Source organism: Kogia breviceps, chromosome 14, assembly GCF_026419965.1.
Source record: "Kogia breviceps isolate mKogBre1 chromosome 14, mKogBre1 haplotype 1, whole genome shotgun sequence".
Lineage (NCBI taxonomy): Eukaryota > Metazoa > Chordata > Mammalia > Artiodactyla > Physeteridae > Kogia > Kogia breviceps.
The window spans coordinates 16,498,453-16,517,014 of NC_081323.1; the positions used below are offsets into that span (position 1 = coordinate 16,498,453).

The following is an 18,562-nucleotide window of genomic DNA, read 5'->3' on the forward strand; positions in this document are numbered from 1 at the left end:
TCTCCCGTTGCGGAGCACAGGCTCCGGACGCGCAGGTTCAGCGGCCATGGCTCACGGGCCCAGCCGCTCCGTGGCATGTGGGATCTTCCCGGACCTGGGCACGAACCCTTGTCCCATGCATCGGCAGGCAGACTCCCAACCGCTGCGCCACCAGGGAAGCCCCTGATTTGACTTTTTGAGCATTTGTTTCCTCCTTGGCAGGGGAGCTGGGAGGCTTGCATAAGATGAGGCGTGTGACAGTGCTATCTATAAACTGTAAAGTACTATCCCCATGTGAAGTAGAATAAATAAGGACCCTTGAAAAGGAGACAGAAATTCCCCAGGAAGTTTTTGAGCCACGGAGGCTGACCAGGAACAGCCTGGGAGGGGGATGCAAAAGATGCTCTGGATTTGAAATGTCACCAGAACAGGCTCTGCCTGTGATATTTCCGCACTAACTGCCCAAGGTTGAGTCACAAAGAGAAAAGCTGGGAGGACTCGGGGACTTCACACTTCTACTCCCAGCACTCCACAGAGGGGCAGCCAAAGGTGGAGGTGGAATTTGAGGGAAGAGTCCCGCAGAACAGTGTTCTCTTCTCTCTCACGTGCATTTCCTTCCACACCACCAGATCCCAATGGCTGGAGGGTCTGGAGGCAGTGACCGCAGGCTGTCCACCTGGGAGCCGGGATCTTTACTCATATGATCTCCTTTCATCTTCCCCACACTCTTGAGAATGGGTATGTTTATCCCTATTTCACAGATGAGGATGCTGAGACCCAGTGGGTCAGTTACTGGCTGCAGGTCACATGGCTCATAAATGGTCTTGCTAGGATTTAAACTCAGGCCGGTTTACCCTATTCCAGGAAAGATTCTCTTTCCCTTACATCTCCCTGGCTTTCTCAGGAACTGGGTGCTGGAGGAGGGGTTAGGAGTTTTTCTAGGCAGGAATAGCATAAGAGGTGTGCAGGACCCCGACCTCAAGAGCCAGTGATTGTGGCCCAGTGGCCCAGGGGTGGCCTGAATTGGGGCAGTTGGTAGGCAGACAGTAGCTGAGCTAGAATCAAAGCACTGACGTCAACAGGGGAGCCTCTTGCCTTTCACTTTGTTTGAACTGGAGAATTTGCAGTTTGCAGATAGGAAATGATTGCCTGCCTTTCCGTCTAGACAAGCATCAGTTTGTTTAGATATTAATAGTTTCATTAGAGGTTAGTAGTTTAGATGTTAGTAGTTTCATTAGCGCAGGGCAGTCTATTGAATGTTCTTTTTTGGTTTCTCAGGCCATGGGTCAGACAAGGCATTGCTCCCGGAAGGCAGTGCAGGAGCTGGGCCTCTTACTCCAATGATGGCACATTTTTGAGCATTAGCTGTGTGCACAGATCTGAGGGTCAGGACAAGCCCCCAGAGCTGAGCCGCTTCCAGCCCACTCAAGGAAGTGGGAGATGGACAGCAGCAGGGTTGGTGACTGCGCTCTATGCTTTTGCTGGGTTTTGCACTGTGCTCTGTCCTTGCATTGACCACATGCATGTCAAATGCGTCTTTCCACATCTGTCTCCCCACCAGCCTGGGAACAAGCACCTCCCCCATCTCTGTAGCCCTAGGCTGTTGCACAAGGTCTGAAACACAGAAATGTTTAAGGGAATGCAGATACCCTCCCATATAAGGCAATTTTGCTTTCAGTGTCCCATGAGTTAACCACTCCTCAATGGCTGGAGGAGTCTAGAGCAAATGAAAGCCAAACTTATGCTCCATCCTGGCCCCTTCCTCTGCTTCCCACAACGCAGGGCCTCTAAGAAGGGGTGCTCTGGTCCACCAGCAGCCAGCTCCCTTGGGACTGACAGGCAGGAGTTAGGTGTTCCCGGTTCTCCTGACCCTAATACCGTCAGACACTATCAACGCTCGGCTTTTATTTGTAAGGCGGATGCTGAAGCAGAAGTTGAAGGAGGCAGTTGACAGTGGAGAGTGTAGCAACTCACTACTCAAAAGTGTGGTCCATGGACCAACCACACCAAAACCATCTGGGATCTTGATAGAAGTGCAACCTCCCAGCACTGCCCCCAGACCTACGGAATCAGGATCTGCATTGTAACAGGATCCCCATGTGATTTGTGTGCACGTTAGGGATTCCTCTCTCCCATCTATGGGGATCATGTACCCCTTACCATCCTTGAGCTTGGATGAGCCCATCACCTCAAATCGACCAGCGAGTGGTCATGGAGAGTTGTTGCTAAGCTCACAGCCCATGCCTATGGAATGTTCTTCATCTCGTCATGCTAAGCTTCTAATAAATTATTGAGCCAGGTGAGAGTTCCCTTCCATCTCTCTAAAGTAGATTGGAAGAAGCATCCAGTGCATTAAACCCTCTTCCTCTTCATTCAAACCCAAGGTCACCTCTCGTCAGGATGGAGGGAGGGAAATTTTAGCTTGGACCGGATGCGTTCCTCCGTATTCCCTTAAGGATGGAGACTTTCCCGCACTCACGCCCCCGCTCAGGTGATGAATTATTGAAACCTGAGAAATGTATATTTGGTCAGTCACGTAGGCTTGGGGGACCCCAGAGAGCAGCGCCTCAGAATAGCCGCTTTGTTTTTCTTTGAGAAGTTAGAACAAAAGAAAAACACAAAAGTAATGAATTGGCATGCCCACGGCCGGAATGGTAACATTGAACATCTTGTTATATTTACTTCAAGTGTATTTTGAACAAAAGATATTTTATTTTAACATTTTAAACTTTACCACTTTCCCAGAATCAACAACTATTGTGAAGAGCTGTTTCCTTCTGGGCAAGCCTTTTAAAATAAATTGTCTTGAAACACTTGTATTTTTATATACATTTATGATATATTATAAATAATAGATACATGACATTGTTTTGTGGGAGTGCATTTCGATATTTACATAAATTTGCCCTGGGTCCCTTTACACCTTGTTTTTCTTTCTTTTTTCTTTCTTTTTTTTTTTTTTTTGCAGTACGCGGGCCTCTCACTGTTGTGGCCTCTCCCATTGTGGAGCACAGGCTCCGGACGCACAGGCTCAGCGGCCATGGCTCACTGGCCCAGCCGCTCCACGGCATGTGGGATCCTCCCAGACCGGGGCACGAACCCGTGTCCCCTGTGTCGGCAGGCTGACTCTCAACCACTGCGCCACCAGGGAAGCCCAACACAAGGCCACTTTTGACCTCTATTCTTATTGGCAAATTTAGCTCTAATCCATTCATTCTAACTGCTGCAAGGTATTCTGTCATGGGGATAAGGCATGTTTTGTTGCTCATTTCCTTCTCATTGCATATTTAGATTGTTTCCAGTTTTTCACCGTAACAAACAATCTGCAATAAGCATCCTTGCCCCAGATCTCACTGGGCACAGGTGTTTCCTTGGAGGCAGGCCATGAGGAGTGGGGGTCATTTTGCTGTATAGTAAGTACGTACACTCTCAATTTTACTTGGTGTTGCCAGTTTTCTCCGAAGTCACTCTAGCAATTTTCATTCCAACAGCAGCACAGAAGAGTACGATTTTCTCCACATCCACTCCAATGCTTGGCATTGTCAGAATTTTCTACTGTTGTTAGTTCCATGGGACAAAATGGTATACCTCTGCGGTTTTCATTTGCCAGTAGAAGTTCCCTTTTGGTTGGAAGAGGCCCTGGCAGCAGGGGGGACGATATCTGAGCTGAGGTCAGTAGACATAGATTCTTATCCAGCTCTACTGTCAACTTGAATCAGAGCTTGGGCAAGTCCCTTCTCTTCTCTGGTTGGGCCGGGTGGTCTCTAAGGGGGACATCAGAAAGTGGGTAGGACTTTTCTGATCCATGGCATTTGGCATCTTGAAATGACAAGACTTGCACAAGACGGTTTCTCCACCATTTAGCACCTCTATTAGATCCTGGGGTCACCTCTTTTTTTCTTCCAGTTTTATTGAGATATAATTGACGCACAGCATTGTATGAGTTTAAGGGGTACAGCATAACGATGTGACTTAACATACATCATAAGATGATGACTGCAGGACTTCTCTGGTGGTCCAGTGCTTAAGACTCGCGCTTCCAGTGCAAGGGGCAGGGGATCGATCACTGGTCGGGGAAGTTCCGCATGCTGCATGGCTCGGCATTCCCCGCCCCCCCCCGAAAAAAAAAGATGACCACAGTAAGTTTAGTGAACACCCATCATCTCGTACAGACGCAAAATTTAAAAAAGAAAAAAATCATTTTCCTTGTGATGAGAACTCTTAGAATTTGCTCTCTTAACAGCTTTCATGTGTAACATCCAGCAGTGTTCATTATATTTGTCATGTTGTACATGACATCCCTAGTACTTATTTATCTTACAACTGGAAGTTTGTACCTTTTGACCACCTTCCTCCAACTCCCCCTCCCCGCAATCTCCACCTCTCGTAACCACAAAAATGATCTCTTTTTCTATGAGTTTCTGAAGTATAACTGACCTACAACACTATGGTAGCTTCTGGTACACAACACAGTGATTCGATATTTATATCCATTTCAAAATGATCACCACAATAAGTCTAGTTACTATCTGGGGTCACCTCTTAGTAAATGATTCTTGAATTAGTGAAAAGGCTGCAACATGGGAGTCAGAAGAAGTAGCTTTTCGTCTAGGCGCCAGCATTTACCTGTGGGGTAGGTGCGGGTGGATGACCAGGTATTGACAGTCTGGTAGGGCTCCAGCACATAAAAGTCTATCTGCTTCAAGGCAAGGAGGCACACACCAGGGGAGCCCAGGTGGTAGGTCATTTTCCTGACAGTGACCAAGCCCTGGACTAGCTGTAAGACCCAGGCTCCAGGTACAGCTCTGGTCAAGTGTATTACCTGAGGCTGACTCTGCTCTTGGCTCTGACTCAAATGGTTTTGGGGAGGTGGAGGAAGTAACTTCACCTGAGATTGCGTTCACCTGGCTGCTTCAGGATTGGCAGGAATTTGGCTCAAGCACCTGGAGACCTAATGGGTAGGTGTGTAGAGTTGCCAGATTTATCAAATAAAAATAATGATGAATGGGACATGCTTACCAAAACGTTATCCATTATTTATCAAGAATTCAAATTTAATTAAGCATCCTGTATTTTTTCCCCTTTTTTTTTAAACATCTTTATTTGAGTATAACTGTTTTACAGTAGTGTGTTAGTTTCTCCTTTACAACAAAGTGAATCAGTTATACATATACATATGTTCCCATAACTCTTCCCTCTTTTGTCACCCTCCCTCCCACCCTCCCTATCCCACCCCTCTAGGTGGTCACAAAGCACAGAGGTGAACTCCCTGTGCTAAGCATCCTGTATTTTTAAAAAATATTTATTTATTTATTTGGCTGCACTGGGTCTTAGTTGTGGCACGTGGGATCTTTGTTGCGGCATGTGGGATCTTTAGTTGTGGCGTGAGGGATCTGCAGTTGCGGCATGCGAACTCTTAGTTGTGGCATGCGGGATCTAGGTCCCTGATCTGTGATGGAACCCGGGCCCCCTGCATTGGGAGTGCGGAGCCTTAGCCACTGGACCACCGGGGAAGTCCTGGCGTCCTGTGTTTTATTTGGCAACCATAGGTAGGAGGTGACAAGTCACTCAATATAAGAAATAACTGAAGATGGGGTACTCTAAATTTCCAAGTAATGGGCATCTTTTTGCTGGAGGTATGTAAGCAGGGGTTAGATAAAGCATCAGTGGAGATTCTGTGTGTGTGATACAGTCTTTTTTAAAAAAAATTATTTATTTATTTATTTATTTTGGCTGCGTTGGGTCTTTGTTGCTGTGCGCAGGCTTTCTCTAGTTGCTGCGCGCAGGCTTTCTCTAGTTGCTGCGAGCGGGGGCTACTCTTCCTTGCGGTGTGCGGGCTTCTCATTGCGGTGGCTTCTCTTGTTATGGAGCACGGGCTCTAGGTGCGCGGGCTTCAGTAGTTGTGGCTCACAGGCTCTAGAGCTCAGGCTCGGTAGTTGTGGCGCATGGGCTTAGTTGCTCCGCGGCATGTGGGATCCTCCCGGAGCAGGGCTCGAACCCCTGTCCCCTTAATTGGCAGGTGGATTCTTAACCACTGTGCCACCAGGGAAGCCTCTGTGATACAGTCTTGTACCCTCTGCTTCCACGCCTTTAAGGTACTCAGTGCTGCTTGAAACAGCTTGTGGACGTCTTGGGTGGTGAGAAAAGGCAGGATATTGCCCAAGTCCTCCATGCCTCTCCTGTCCCCATATGCCAGCCATGCGGTGGCTGGGAACATCCTTCAAGCACTGTGCCACCATGGTTCTCAAAGTATGGTCCCTGGACTGACAGCATCAGCATCACCTGGGAACTTACCAGAAGTGCAAACTCTTGAGTCCTACCTCAGGACGCCTGAATTAGAAACTCTGTGTCTTAACAAGCCCTCTAGAGGATGCTGGTGCCTGATCAAGCTTGAGAACCATGGGAACAGAGATTGGATTAGAAAGTTGATCTGAGATCTCAAAACCATTACTTTGAACTTTCATTTCTGGGGGGTGGAGTAAAGCTGGGAATTGCATTTAGGGTGAGGGTGTGGGAGGGAAGAGGTGGCTGATGGTTTGTGTTTGTGAGGTGTGTTCAGCACAGAAGGGAGGGTCCTCTGTGTGATTTCCTCACATGGGAGAGGGAGGGAAGGAGGGAGGGAGAAAGAGAGAGAGAGACAGCCGAGGGAGCTTGATGATTGTTGTTAAAGAATTGCATTTATTTTTAAACAACACCTACTTAATTAATTTGTTTGTTTGTTTGATTTTGGCTACGTGGCTTGTGGGATCTTACTTGCCCTACCAGGGATTGAACCCGGGGCCCCTGCAGTGGAAGCGCAGAGTCCTAACCGCTGGACCGCCAGGGAATTCCCGAATTCCATTTTTTTTTTTTTTTTTTGTGGTATGTGGGCCTCTCACTGTTGTGGCCTCTCCCGTTGCGAAGCACAGGCTCCGGACACGCAGGCTCAGCGGCCATGGCTCACGGGCCCAGCCGCTCCGCAGCACGTGGGATCTTCCCGGACCGGGGCACGAACCCGTGTCCCCTGCATCGGCAGGCGGGCTCTCAACCACTGCGCCACCAGGGAAGCCCCCGAATTCCATTTTTTAACAAAAGGATTTTAAAGCATTTTGGGGATCAGATATGAAGGAGAAAACTCAGTTTATGCCTTCAAGAGCTCACAGTCAAATGGGGGAGACAGGTAGTTATAAAACAGGCTGAAACACAGGCAGCTGTGCGTGCTCTACACACAGGGGCTGGGCGACGTGGAGGTGTGGATTAATTTTGATTAGGGCAGCATGGCACTTCACTGAAGGTCTTTGAAAGACCGGCCCAGCCACAGGTGTAGCTTGCGTGTAGAGACAGGGGCAGTGTGGCATGCTTGGGCAATAGGCTGCTTTTTCTCACCATCTGAGATGTCCACAGTTGTTTCAGGCTGCAGGGCGTGCCCTATCCTTGGAGGTGCGCAAGACCATTCCAGCACTGGATGCAAGGGTGGCCTGCGTGACCTTCCGGGGTGGATCCCTTCTGGGGTTGTCAAGCTGCTCCCAGGGTCTACGGTGAGTCATCTGGGGCTTCTAGCTCTGGTCCCATTTGTGACCAATCCAGCTGTCTCTGAAGCCCGTTCCAGCTAAGTAACTGTCCAACTATACATTACTCAGGGGCAGAAAAGAGTAGCTTTATGAGGCATGCGTTAAATAAATGAAAGACAGCAAGGGAAAAGATGGACGCATCCAGCCCAAGCCCTAGGTGTTCACAAAATGTGCTTTTGTAAAGAGCAGCTTGATTCTGCTTATCTGCCTCTATTGAGGGGTTCACAGATTGTCCGGATCACCTCGTCTCAGCCTGCGGGTCGTGATGGGCGTCCCCGCGGGCAGCTGTGTGGTCCCTTGCCTCTCCCAGTTCTCCCCTCTGAATATGCTGCAGAGCCAAGAGTCCTTGCGTGACCTGGCTCTTGGGTGGTGGTGGAGGGCTGGCGGGTGCTGGGTTCCAGGGGACTGTGAGCGCTGAAGCCATTTCTCGGCAACCACAGACTTGCTGTAGTTGTGAGCTGGACCACGTCTCTGGCAGCTGGCTGCTTGGCACTGGGGAACGTGGTCACACCGCCTGGCCGTCTTCACAGGCTCCATTTTGGGAATAGAACGTTGGCACCGTTGAGTTTGGCTTTGGCATTTTGTCCAGGTTGTTAACAGCCTCATAAACATCTACCCTTCTTTTTCTCCCTGGTATTTCTGGTCCATTGTCCTCACCAAATACGTGAAAACTTCACTATTATGACTGCCAACTTAGTAATATCTGTCTGGCACTTACAGTGTACAAAGCACTTCCAAATACAACATCAAGGCCTCTGAATACATCAGTGTTCTTATCTGTAAAATGGCAGTAAGGACGGTTAGCCACCAGCGTAGACGTGTACTGAGAAGGAAACCAGTTAATACATGCGAAGCTCTTAGAGCAATGGCAGGAAATCAGTATGAACTATTTTCACTTTTTGAAGCAGGAATGATTTCCCCCAAAGAATGGAAGGGGTTCCAGTCACCTGTAGTGTATGAGGATGGAACACGGCCTGGGTGCAGGCAACAACAGGGAGTGTTATCTATAGAGAATTTAAAAACAATGATAAAACCAACAAAGCCAGTCTATTTTTTTTAACATCTTTATTGGAATATAATTGTTTTACAATGGTGTGTTAGTTTCTGCTGTATAACAAAGTGAATCAGCTATATGTATACATATATCCCCATATCCCCTCCCTCTTGCATCTCCTTCCCACCCTCCCTATCCCACCCCTCTAGGTGGTCACAAAGCACCAAGCTGATCTCCCTGTGCTATGCGGCTGCTTCCCACTAGCTATCTATTTTACATTTGGTAGTGTGTATATGTCCATGCCACTCTCTCACTTCTTCCCAGCTTACCCTTCCCCCTCCGCATGTCCTCAGATCCATTCTCTATGTCTTCATCTTTATTCCTGTCCTGCCCCTAGGATCATCAGAACCATTTTTTTTTTAGATTCCATATATATGTGTTTAAAAAAATTTTTTTAATTGAAGTATAGGTGATTTACAATGTTGTGTTAATTACTGCTGTACAGCGAAGTGATTCAGTTATACACATATATACATTCTTTTTTCTTTACATTCTTTTCCATTATGGTTTATCATAGGATATTGAATATAGTTCTGTGCTATACAGTAGGACCTTGTTGTTTATCCAGTCTGTTTTTCATCATCATGATACACTGGCAATTCTAAACTGTATCAAACACGCCCTCACCCTGAAATATTCAGTTGAACTACAATCTAAATTGCTGTGGTTACCATCCAGTTTTAATATACATGCATGCTTCAAACTGACATATTTTAATCACTTATCCTTTCATAAACATTATATTTTACATGGCATTTAATCCAAAGAATTGCCTGTTATATAGTCATCCCTCTAGATTTATGGGCTCAGCTATACATGTTCATTGTAAAAGTAAGTTCCTAATGATTCAGAATCATTCAAGTTCTCTCTGGGCCCAATTCAGGTCTCTAACGCCTGTGGTATACATATTCCTGCATTTAAACAGTTGACTCAGTAATAACAGTGATAGGCCAGCAATTAAATGGTGAAAAATGCTAATGTATTACTTTAATTCTATCATTCTCTGTGACCAGTTGGAGTTTTTATTTATGCTTAGAATTTAGAACAGTGAAATGGGGTATACATTGTGAGCTGGAAAAATTTGTGTTTTGTAAGTGCTAATTTCAGTTCCTACAGTAAATATTTTATGGAATCTGAATGATATATGTAACATTGACTTTTTCCTTTATAATTGATAACTGTCAGTGATTTTAAAACTAAAGAACGAATCAAAAAAGTAATTAGTATTGATTATTCCATGATTATTCCTGGGAATAATTTTGCCCTAGAGTGTATGTGGAGGGTGTTAAAAATGACTCTCTGGTTATGTAGTTAGACTGACTGTATGACTGGCTCTGGTGGGTCCTTTGTACACAATAGATCTAATTGAATACACACGGTGACCCAGAGAGAGACAGCTTATTATTCCTGGTTTACGTTTTGAATTGATCTAATTCTGCTAATGATACAGAACTCTAAACCATTGCTTGTTCTTACACTCAAATTTGCTCCCACTTTGTTTCATCCCCATAAAATGTCTTATTACAATTGTAAGCTGGAAACCTCCCCGGGCTGTGAAATGAGATCACCCATCCCGCCTACAGTTAAATGGTTTTGGCATCAGCCCCTTCTGGGCCTCTGGCTGGTAGTAAAGCCTCTCTGAAGTCCCCTCTGTTATTTCAGAGGACTTCTCTGCTGCCATCTTGTGAGTATGGGGAGGGGTTTGGCAGGACCCTCTGTTGCTGTGGCTGTACTCCTGCTAGGGACACTGGTGAGAAGTCTGCCCTGGGGACAGGGATGTCTTTGTCACTGATGATCACAAATCCCCCTCACTGGTCTCCTGGGGTCCACACACCCCTTCACTCCCTCGGCTGAGGGTGTGGGGCTGGGGAATTGCTCTTACAACCCGCAGACCCAAGCACCACTCCGGAGACCCCAGGAGCTTCTGGCTGGCCTCCACAGGGCAGGGGCAGCTCAGCCCCCAGAAGCTGGTACACCCAGGCATTCACAGGGTCTGGAGTCCCTGCCAAATTTCCTCTTTGGCCTGAGAGGGAGGGGACATCCTTTGGTTGCCCAGTCTGAGATGCCCTAATATCCTGCCCTGGGATCATGGCAGAGACACCTGTGCCCTTCAGGGGAAATCGTTCCCCCATCCACAGGGGTTCGCCTGACCCCCAGCTCTGACCACAATCACCAAGGTACTCAGCATGTTCCCCCAAGTCGGGCTTGTTCCATCTTAAATACCGTACCACTTACGAGGTGCAAGCCCTGTGGATTCTCAGCCACCCACAGCCCCGCGCACCTGGGCTTACCCCCCCAGCCTTCCCTTTCTAGCCTCCTATAGCCTCCCTGGGGTGCAGGTGTAGGACCCTTCCCCCACAGGACCTCTGTGTTTCTCCTTCTCAATCCCAGGGGAAGATTATCTTTATGGCTGGTGGGGTGGAGGACATTTGGCCGTGCTCTTCTCACACTTTTGTTTATGTCCCCCAAGGACACAGGCTCGTGGAGACCCAAACCAGGCAGGTGTCTTTGTTTCTACTTCCCCGACCTGGGTCACGTCCTGCCGCTTCTCGCAGGCAGTGAACTCAGAGGCTTGATGGCTTGAATTGGGGTGGAGGAGGGAAGGGGAGAAAGCGAAAGAGTGAGCTACAAGGAGGAAAAATAAAACTTCAACTAATATCTCAGAAGTGCCCTCCCAGGGCTTCCCTGGTGGCGCAGTGGTTGCGAGTCCGCCTGCCGATGCGGGGAGATGTGGGTTCGTGCCCCGGTCCGGGAGGATCCCACATGCCGCGGAGCGGCTGGGCCCGTGAGCCATGGCCGCTGAGCCTGCGCGTCCGGAGCCTGTGCTCCGCAACGGGAGAGGCCACAGCAGCGAGAAGCCCGTGTACCGCGGAAAAAAAAAAAAAAAAAAAAAAAGAAATGCTCTCCCAGTCAGCCCATTGCTCACAGCCCCTGGGCTAATTTTTTTTTTTTTAAGTCTATAAAATGTGTTAATGTCCAATGTTGTGTAAATTACCACAAACTCAGTGGCTTAAAACAATGCAAATGTATTCTCTTATCTGGACGCCGGAAGTCTGGAATGGGTTTCACTGGGCTAAAATCAAGGTGTCAGCAGGGCTGTGTTCCCTTCCAACTTCTAGAGGCTGCCTGCATTCTTCGGCTGGAGGCCCCTTCCTCCAGCTTCAAAGCCAGCAGGGTAGAATCTTCATCTGCCTGTGATTCTGACCTCGTGGCCCTCCTGCCTCCCTCTTCCACTAATAAGGACCCTTGGGATTACATTGGGCCCACCTGGACAATCCAGGCTCATCCTCCCATCTCATAATTCTTAACTTAATCACATCTGCAAAGTCCCTTTTGCCACGAAAGGTCACATATTCATAGGTTCTGGGGATTAGGACGTGAACATCTTTGGGGAGCATTATTCTTCCCACCACATGCTCCATATCTCAAAGGGGCATTGGAAGGGTGTGTTTGGGGGGATGTGAATGTGGGCACACAGCTGGCACATCCTAATGTGAGTTTCTTTTCCTACCTGAGGGTTGATTCTGAGGAGGAGCCTGCTTCCTGATAGGAGTCCCCTTGGAAAACACAGGTAGACCAGAAGGTGTCCCTGATCCAACTCGAGCCATCCTGTAGCAGGTGCTGTCAGTGCCTACCTCCCTCCTCAAACCCTCTCCCCAACAGAGGTCAGGTCAACTGCAGTTTCAGTGAGCAATTCTTATCCTCCTACCAGAAGCACAGGTGTCTCTCTGCCCGAGGTCTTTCTTGGGCTCAGCCTTTGGTGGCGTAGCCTGGCAATGCTGGGAGGTTGACCCCAGGAGTAACCCTTAGCCAAGGAGGGATGGGAGTTGGTGGATGTATGCGTGTTCTGTGGCTGCTATAAAGAATTTCTGTAAACTGGGTGGCATAAAACAACAGACATTTCTTCTCTCCCAGCTCTTAAGGCCACAAGTCTGAAATCAAATCAAGATGTTGGCAGGGACTGGCTCTCTCCAAAGGCTCTAGGGGAGAATGCTTTCTGACTCTTTGTTATTCTATCTTTTTTTTTTTTTTTTTTTGTGGTACGCGGGCCTCACTGTTGTGGCCTCTCCCTTGCGGAGCACAGGCTCCAGACGCGCAGGCTCAGCGGCCATGGCTCACGGGCCCAGCCGCTCCGCAGCATGTGGGATCTTCCTGGACCGGGGCACGAACCCATGTCCCCTGCATCGGCAGGCAGACTCCCAACCACTGTGCCACCAGGGAAGCCCTTGACTCTTTGAATTCCTGGTAGTTCCTGGTATTCCTTGGCCTGTGGCTGCATCACTCTAATCTCTGCCTTCGACTTCACATGGCCTTTTCCTTTTCTCCCTGTGCATCTAAGGATGCTTGTCATTGGATTTAGGTCCCACCTGGGTAATCTGGGGTGCTCTCATCTCAAGATCCTTGATTATGGTGACAGACACCCTTTTTCCAATTAAGGTCACATTCATAGGCTCTGGGGATTAGGATGTGGACATCTTTTTGAGGAATATCATTCAACCACTCCAGTGAATGAAAACCTGGCTTCCTTGCCCCTTGGGGATACTTCTCAGGTGTGTGCTACATAGCTTCGTAGAGAGTTCTGAGTGGGGTTGAGCTCCACCTGCCCAGTGACCAACCTGCTCATTAATGTGGACTTTACTGTCTTCACTCCCCTGTCTCACTCCCCCACTCCTTCACTGTGTTTCCTTGGATCACCTCCTGAATTGACTGCCTGCACCCAAATCCTTGTCTCTGGGTCTGCTTTTGGGGAAACCCAAATTAAGACATAGCCTCTCACTTCTAAGGCCCTTGCAAGCAGCTGGAAATCACATCTCCACTGGTTCCCAGGTATGGTTTGTTCAGGGCCATCTTGTGCTTCCCATTCCAGATTGATCTTTCTCTCAGATACTCCCTGGTTGGTCCTCCGGTCTTCCTGGTCTATCCTCTCCCCCATCACATTGCCTTTGTGATTCTACAGCCTCATCTCTATCTCCTGGAGACCCTCTGCTGACATGCAGCCTCAGCATAGGGGAAGTAATTGCAAAGGAACCTGCTGCCTTAGATAGTGGAGAAAGAATCACAGTCAGCATGTGGCTTAATGGAATTAAAGAAAAATAGTCCTGCTCCACCTCCACAGTAACTCATCGCCCTTGACAGGGTGCAGGTAGAGCTTATTGCAGAAGCAAGAGTCAAGGCCAAGAAGCAAGAGTTAAGGCTGCAGGCTTGTCTCTAGGAAGCTTCTGACTCTGACAGGGGAGGAGCTGAGTGCTTGGGCCCCTGCCCAGAGCTCAGAGGCATAAGCAGTCTCCTGACCTAGGGGTGGAGAACGGAGGGTGTTTTGTGGATGAAGAGACAAGGGCTTTGGCTCTGAGATGTAGAGCATGACCCAGGAGGAAGGTCTGACTGAGCCAGTCCTGTGCTTGGGGCTAGCAGGTCAAGAGAGCTGGAAAAGACTGGGCAGAGGTGGGGAGGAGGTGCACTCACTCCTCCCAGGGAGAAGTTGACCATCCGATAGGTCATAGTCAAGGACAGTAATTGGGTCTTGGGAGCTGTGGGCAAGGCTGCAGTGGGCTATGTCTGTCAACCATTCCTTCTTTCCTGAGGAGGCGCTCTCAGGCCTGCACACCCTTTCTGCCAGCTGCTGTAATGAGCCTTAAGGGAGGTGCGGGCTCCACTGGTCATGAGTCCAAGCTCTGTGCTCCAGCCTCGGGTCCTTGGATTTCTTGCTGCGTGGACTGGGCATGGGCCCAGCTCATCACAGGAGAACATGGCATTTCCTGTTCAACTCTATGTCAACTCTGTGTATTTCAACTCTATGAATTGACTCTCAATCATGTGAATGCTGTGCATTCATACTTTCTAGGCTGTCTTCCAGTTGCTTCTGTAGGAAGCTCCCTCCTCTGTCACACCCTAGAAGGCTTGTGATTCACTGGGACACTTTCTCTCCATACGGTTTGAGAGGTAAAACGAACCAGATTAGACACAATCTTGACCCAAGGCTGAGGAAGTTAAGAGCTATGGACTCCATTCAGGGGGTGCCTGGGATTCATGGAAGGTTATTGAGCTGAGGGAGCAGACAGTCAGAGTTGAGCTTTGATAAGTGAAAGAAGAGACACATGTGCACAGGACCTGATGGGGGGACAGGGTCTTAATATATTGGAAGCTGACTGTTTGATCTGAAGGCCTTTATGTGTACTGTCCCTCTGCCTAGAACAGAGGGATATTTGTCCCAGTTTAAATATCACTCCTCATGAGTTCTTCCTTCTTATTTAAATGTGTTTTCCTCATTACACCCTCTTAGAGCTTCCTCTGGTTTTCTTTCACAGTGTTTACTACAATTTTGAAAGTTTTGTTTTCCTAATCAGACCTTAAACTCTCTGGGGGCAGGATCCATGTTTTATTCATTTCTGTATGATGCCAAAGAAAAATTGCACTGGACAGAGTTAAATAGGCGAGGAGGACTTTATTGAAGACTATTGCAACAGGAGAGAGATTGAACTCAACTACACTGAAACAAAATGCAGGAGAGTTTTTAAGCCCTGGGGTAGGGTAACAGAAAAATAGTAGAGGCCATTGGTCTATGTGATTAGGCCACCTGTGTCTGCTAATTGGTGCTTATCAAAGAGAAGCTCTTACCTTCCTGCACAGACTGGGAAACAGGGGCACTGTTTTCCTTGATGACTACATTTCTAAGAGGACATTTCTGGGTTGTTAAACTAGTAAGAGGCTGGGAGAAGATTTACATCTCAAGGGGGGCAGAGAAAGAATTTACAAGGACAAGTTTTCTAAAGTAACTGCTCTAAGGAAAGAGAGTTCAGTGACATAGAGTCAGGAAGAAACTGTTTTAAAGTTTGGTCAAGCTGAGAGGAATACCAAGGCCGCCTTGGGAAATGACCTCCCCCTCAATGCTACATTCCTTCCCTACAGGAACAGGCAAAGAACACAGCAAATAATAGGTGCGTTTAATTAAAAAAAATTTTTTTTTTTGGTCACGCTGTGTGGCTTGCAGGATCTTGGTTTTATTTATTTGTTTTTTATTTTTATCTGTTTGGCCGCACCGTGAGGCCTTGTAGGATCTTAGTTCCCCGACCAGGGATCGAACCTGGGCCCTGGCAGTGAAAGTGCCAAGTCCTAACCACTGGACCGCCAGGGAATTCTTAGTGTTTCATTTAAAATGAACATTTGTATGTCTATTTGGTTAATCTCAATTTCCCTCTCTAGATGGTAAGCTGCATGAGGGCAGGGATCATGCCTGTCTTGTTCGTTAGTATAAACCCAGCACCATCCACTTGCTTCTCATAGGTACTCACTAAGTGCTTGCAGAGAGAATGAATGAATGGATGGATGGAGGAAGAGACAGAAGCACCAAGGATAACTTCCTGCTTTTCAGCGTGGGAGCAAGAAGGTAATGGGGCCAGTAGTGGCTGACCTGCGGAAGTGACAATGATGGGCCGAGGGCAGAGCAAACAGTCATGTGATCCCAGGCTGTCCTGCTGACTTTGCCTGGAGTAGGGGACTAGCAGTGTTTGGTGTCTGAGATGGAGAAGATTAAGGCAGCCGCAGCTGAGCCTGGAGAGGCAGTAACATATGCAGATTACACCTCTCACTTGCCCTCAGTTTGATTCCTAACAAGGGACAACAAGGATCCTGGGGGAAGAGACAGTGTTTCCTCTTTTGAGTTCATTTAGAAGATAGAGCTGCCTCAAGGTGAGGACCCCCTTCCGGGTCACCGCTGGGGCAGATGGATGCTGGAGCACGTAATTACTTCCAGGGTCAAAGCAGGGCCATCAGCTCCTTTGTCAGCAGCATTCACTGAATAGTTTTATCGAGTCCCTGAGGGTAATTTGTTCCTGCTCTGGAGTAATTGTCCAATCAACCGCAGGTCCTCAGGGAGGGTGGTTTGAAGGAAACTTCCGGAACATTTGAACATTTGTGATTAAGACTAGATGGCTTCATGAATGAACAAACATTTTTTGAGCACCTACTGTGTGTTGGGTCCTGTGTCAGGCCTGTGGGAGGTGGAGGAGAGAGAGTTCTTGCTGTAAAGAACCTGTGGATGGTTAAAGGGGATAAATAGAACCACCCTTAATCTCATGCTCATCTCAAGTGTTCCAATGAGAGCCCCAAGGAGGAAAGGCTTCTTACCAATGGAAGAGGCTTTGGAGTAGGGTCTAGGAAGATGATGGGTAGGACTGGGTTGGAGATGAGGAGTTGGCACTGACAGACATTCAAAGTCAGTGACAAAGATTCTTCCCTTGACAAAACTCTAGCCAGCCTCCTCTGAGCCCTCTTCTTGGTAGGACTCACCTTTGGCCTATAAAGACTTTAGCAAACACTAACATAGCGTCTAACACCTCAAGCCTGCACCCCTAGTAATGACCCTTGCCCCCTCGAAGTTCTTACTTGAGAAAACTCAAGGCTGCCAAATGAATTAATTCACTGTTCCAGCCAACACCCGAAGGTAGGGCCCACTCTCAGTCTCTGTGGGAGGGTAGGAGCTTAACTTCGATAGGTGCCAGTTAGCAAACCCAGATGGGTTTCACATGGACCAAACACCCCTTCCCACTTTTTATAATTTTTCACTTTCCTGACTCTGTTCAAGCCCCTTCCATTCCTCCTCCCTCCTCCCTCATTCTTCCTTTAAAATGCCCAGTCACCTCTGCACACAACAGAATGGAGCTCAGCACTTTCTCCTACTGTCAGTGGTCACTAAATCTGTTTTCACTGCTTTAGCTAAATGTCTGGTTGTGTCCATCTTTGACAAAAGGTCTCCACGAAGAAATAAAAGCAGAAAACTGGTGCACACAGTTTTCAAAAAGAGACCCTTTTTTTAAAAACATCTTTATTGGAGTATAATTGCTTTACAATGGTGTGTTAGTTTCTGCTTTACAACAAAGTGAATCAGTTATGCATATACATATGTTCCCATATCTCTTCCCTCTTGCGTCTCCCTCCCTTTTGTTTTCAATCCAGCAGGGGAAATAGTGAGAGAAAGAGCTATGGAGAAAAGGGGGAGCTGGATCATGCACGGCCTTGGAGGCTCAAGCAAAGAGCTGGGGGTTTTGGCCTAAGTGCCAAAAGAAGTGGAAGATTTTAAGTGCGGAAGTCAAAGGGTCAGAGCAGTGCCCAGTACAAAGTAAGCATTCACTAAGTGTTCAGTGTTGCTGTTATCACTTGGAGTTCCAAAAAATGACTTGTGTGGTGGTGGTATTGAGAGAGGGTTGTGGGGAGCCAAGGTGGACATGGGACAGTAGTTTGGAGGCCACAGCAATGGCTGAGGCCAGACGTGGCGGTGGTCTTGTCTGGCTCAGTGGTTATGGGGATGGAGAGAGGCGATTGAATCGAGGAGAGATTTAGGAGATCAAACTGACAGGACTTGGTGAATGGCTGGAAGTGGTGGGGGCAGGGGAGGGAAAGGGATAAACTGAGGATGATGTCCAGGTTTCTGGCTTGTGAGAGTGTGTGGGTGATGGAGCTGTTCCCAGGTGTATGTGGGACAGATGGGGAGATCACTTTTTCAGGTTGAATTGAAGAGCACATGGGATGGCAGTGTGCTGTTTGGTATATGGAGCTGGAGCTCTGGAGAGCCAGCCTTCAGGGAACGGGGACTATTTTTATTCCCACATTATACTTGATTTGATCCTGAGCTTCAGGCACAGCCCTGAGACCCTGGCATGTGTGTGACTTAGTTCAGGTTTGTAGAGGAGGAAAAATTCTCCTCTATCCTCTTAGGTTCTCCAGCTGGACCTAAGAATTAAACTGACATAAGATGGATTAATAGGAGAAAAGCAAACAAGTTTAATTACATTTTTACACGTATACGGGACAAGAGAATGAAGACCTGAGGAAGTGACCAGAGCAGAAACTTTTATACCTTTTAGACAAAGAAATGATAAGTTTGGATTTCCCTGGTGGTCCAGTGGTTACGACTCTGCGCTTCCACTGCAGGGGGGCACAGGTTCGATCCCTGGTCAGGGAACTAAGATCCCACATGCTGTGT

General features: G+C 47.9%; 1 protein-coding gene across 3 annotated transcripts in view; it reads left to right on the plus strand.

Annotated features, from left to right (window-relative positions):
- PTPRT (protein tyrosine phosphatase receptor type T) overlaps positions 1–18,562 on the plus strand; it is a 1,303,183-nt gene that overhangs the window by 62,119 nt on the left and 1,222,502 nt on the right. The window contains exon 2 of one of the 3 annotated variants that reach the window (XM_067013228.1): positions 15,886–15,967. The exons of 1 other annotated variant lie outside the window; for it this stretch is intronic. The gene's annotated coding sequence lies outside the window, so the exon portion shown is untranslated. Of the gene's footprint in view, positions 1–15,869; positions 15,968–18,562 lie in introns of those variants that run through there. One more of the 3 variants, XM_067013240.1, reaches the window with a different exon arrangement.